Genomic DNA, 3,815 nt, shown 5'->3' with positions numbered 1-3,815 from the left:
CAGGGATGTGACCGGCTGGAGTCCCAGACGGCACTGGGAGGGCGAGCAGCCTTCTCCGTTGAGTGCGGAGATTTATTTCTATTGGCATAAACATAACAAATGAAACCCTGATGACTTTTCTCGCTCTGAAAGCCAAGAATACATCACATCAGTCATCATGAAACACACGAAAACACAATTTGCAAAAAGAAAGAAAGAGAAACCAGCATGCTGAACCTTGGGGTACGAACTCCGCCCCCAGGACTCCATCAGGGTATTTTACTCCTTGGCCCCTGCACAGGTTTTCTGGTCCCCACCCCCAAACTCAGGTCGGTTTCACAAATCTTAGAAGGTTATTCCACTTCCACGGTGAATACAAAGCACAGGTAGCTACAACTGTCGACTGATAATTCTGAGTAGAGCTAACACTGCTATCTATCTTATCCTCTAAACAATAATAATGTCGAAGGAGATAAGGCACCTGCAATAACACACCCGCGGCAGGCAGGGAAACACGGTGGACACCGTCCAGCGGCAGCTGCTGTGGAGAGAAGGAGCCTCCCTGTATCTGGAAAGCAATCTTGGTTGCTGTTAATTTCAGAATTTATCATTTGCATTTGGCTCTGAAACCAGAGGACGCCATCTGACATGGATACTGATCATTTGCTGCCAACTCAACCTGCCACACTGAATGGATTTAGGAACGTGCTGTCCAGAGGGCTGACCCTGGGCTGGTCCATATCTGCTGGGGCTGCTGGCTGGGTGGGGGTGTGTGATGCAGAATGAGGTTGCCAAAGTCAGTAGGGCCAGATCTCGAAGGCTTTGGCCAGAGGGCACTGGGGAACCAGGGAGGGATTTTTATGAGGGGAGAGAAGTGAAACCCACTGAGCAACTTGACAACTATCACTGGTTTACAGTCTGAAACTGCGGTTCTCAGCATCCCTTTTTGTGCACACAGGGAAAAAAAAATAACGACGGTGACAATAATAACATCTAACCCAAAGAACAAGGCTGTGCTCCAAGTTTTACAAACAGCAACTCACTTTATCCTCCCCATAAACAGCCCTACCAGGGAGGTACTGGTGTTCTCCCATTTTACAGAGGAGGAAACAGGTGCATAAAGAGAGGTCCCCGGCAGGTGACCATCACAGGATTTTCTTAAAAAATCTATTATACCCCTTAACCGCTGGTACCCTGGCCCAGCCCTGGGGACGCTGACCTAATAGGCCTGATAGGCCCTGCCATGGGGACCTCTCTTTATGCATCTAGGTCAGGGGTGGAATTTTACCCCTCCTTTCCCAGCAACCCAGGGACATGGAAGCAGATTGCTAGAAAGCAAGCCCAGAGTGAGGCCATCTTTAATAGAAGGAAAATAAGTTCACATTTACGCCCTAACAGCCAACCATCTGGGAAGAGGGCAATTCAATGGTTAGTAAGTAATTACAATGGCACGTCTTTCAGTGGGTGAAGATGGGCCCAATTTGGAGAGTAGAGGTGGGGGTAGCTGCAGAGAGGACAGGAAGGTGGTGTGCCCAGCTCTGGAAGGATGGCCCTGCCCTGGATGGTGGGGGGAGCCTATGGCAGGGGTCCGGGCCCATAGTATCTGGTCAGAGCCACCAGGCGGATGGTGCCAGTCACCTGCGTGCAGGTATTTATTTCATCGTGCCACAGAGATGTACTGAGCCTCCCCTGGCACCATTCCTCTGGACCAGGTGCTGGGACACAGCCAGGGCAGCTGGGGACATGGGGGAACAGAGAAGTAGGAGCTGAAGAGGCGGTGAAGGGCCCAGTAGGAGGGACAATGAGTTCAAAAGAGAAATCCTGTGGGACCTGGCCCGATGGCGCCACTCAGCAGGTCCACAGGGGTGCTGTGCACGTGCAGAAAATAGAAAGGCCTCGTGCATCTGGCACAAGGAACAGGTGCCACTGGGAGTGCCCGGTCCCCAGCTGCCCATCAAGACCCTTGGGCTGGCCCTTGGGGGAACTGGATTTGAGAGCTGTGTTTTGTTCTGTGGCGCCGCTGATGGAAACCTCGGTGCTCCACCACGGAGCTCCACCCAGCTCCGCCAGAGCTCAGGCTCTGGGCCCTGCTCCGGCTTGAGTCTGAGGCGGGGGTGGGGAGACCCTGGAGTGGGACCCGAAGGGCAGACTTGCTCTTTGGGAGAGGCACTTGCCATCTCAAGCCTGAGTATCGTCCTCTCTGCTCTAAACCATGGAAAACCTGGAGTTCCCTTCTGGGCTGTGCCAGGCCCGGAGTCTGTCACAGCAGTAGCCTGACGTGGGCACCTCTTGGCTTCTGGTGCCTGAGCTGTGCACCAGCACCCCTGGGAGCCCTTTAAAACCATGGGAGACCAGGCGCCTCCCCGGGCCTATGAGGTCAGAGTCTCCAGGGCCGGGCCAGGGCACCAGCAGTTAAGGCCCCTGGTGATTCTCACCGTTAATTGGTGCAGGTAGCCAGAGCTGAGACCCCTGGGACTAACTGATAGTCATGCTTGAACATCTCCCTGGGTTCTTTCAGAGCACACAACAGAACAGGCAGGCAGGAGGGACAGGAGCGAAGGGTGGGGTGCAGGGGAGAGGCAGGGCTCCCAGGGCTGGAAGAAGCACGGGCTGGGGATCTTTGGGGATGAGAGTCGTGTGTGCCTGGTGCTGAAAAGGCCCTTGAGGCTGTGAGCCAAGGGTGCAGAGGGACAGGGACTGGGAGGGGGGAGGGGGGTGGCTGGTGGGAGGGAGGCCAGAGGCCAGTTGGGCGTCCTGGCTGGTGCTTCCACAGCTGGGGTGGAGCTGTGGGGTGTGAGGGGCCTGCAGGGCAGGAGGGAGGCAGGACAGGTGACACTGCACTTGCTGTCTTTGTCATCCCCACAGCCCGGGCACTCGTGAGCTTCACAGAAAACAATCATGGAAGATGAGGACGAAGATGGTGTGGATTAGTGCTGTGCCTGGGGACAGTCTGGTCACTGGTTCTCAGGGCCCAGAGGGGATCTCTCCGCCTGGCAGATTCTCAGGCAGCTTTCCGGGTGGATCCTGCTCCTCTGAGCCCCCTAAGCTGGCTTCCCAGCTCTGGAGCCCAGTGCCCTCCATGGGGGGCCTTGGCCAGGACGCCCTCCCCAGCTCTCACCTTCTGCTTCCACCAGTCACCTAGTGGCTCTTCCCTCCTCCCACCCGTGACCGTCTCCCCCGCTGCTGGCCTGTGTCCCTAGACATGTGCTCCTGAATCACTGGCCCAGGCTGATGCTGGGACGCCATCAAAGGCAAAAGGAAAGGAACAGGGCTGAGAGGTGAGTTTTCCTGTGTGTGTGTGTGTGTGTGTGTGTGTGCGCGCAGTGCCGGGGACTAGACCCAGGGCCTTGTGCATGTGAAGCAAACACTCACCAACTGAGCTATGTCCCCAGCCCCTAGAACACCCTTTATTTTATGAAACAATGGTGGTGATGTTGGAGACGCTGTACAAATTGTACTCAGAACCTGAGGGGCCACTGTGCCGATTCCCTACTTTTTTTTTTTTTTTTTGATGCTGGGGAATCGAACCCATGGCCTTGTGCACATGAGGCAAGCACTCTACCAACTGAGCCTCCAATTCCCCACTTTTCTGTTTGGAAATTTTACCCCCTGGAGGAATCCAGATGAATCGGGAGCCAGGCGTTTCATCTCCAGGTGAGGTGCGGCTTCCAGGCACAGCGGACAAGGCCCAGGGCAGGGGAGGACCCTTCTGGATGCCTTGATTTCCATCTAGGCCTTTGGAAGATGTCCTTGTGGCAGAGCTGACGGGACACTGGCTGCATGGAGACCCTGGATTGTGTCCCAGGGACAGAACACGGTCCCTGCCCTCAGCCGGA

This window comes from Urocitellus parryii, unplaced genomic scaffold (genome assembly GCF_045843805.1).
Source record: "Urocitellus parryii isolate mUroPar1 unplaced genomic scaffold, mUroPar1.hap1 Scaffold_109, whole genome shotgun sequence".
NCBI classification, from domain to species: Eukaryota; Metazoa; Chordata; class Mammalia; order Rodentia; family Sciuridae; genus Urocitellus; species Urocitellus parryii.
The sequence above is the reverse complement of the archived record's forward strand: the minus strand, read 5'-3'. Positions refer to the sequence as shown.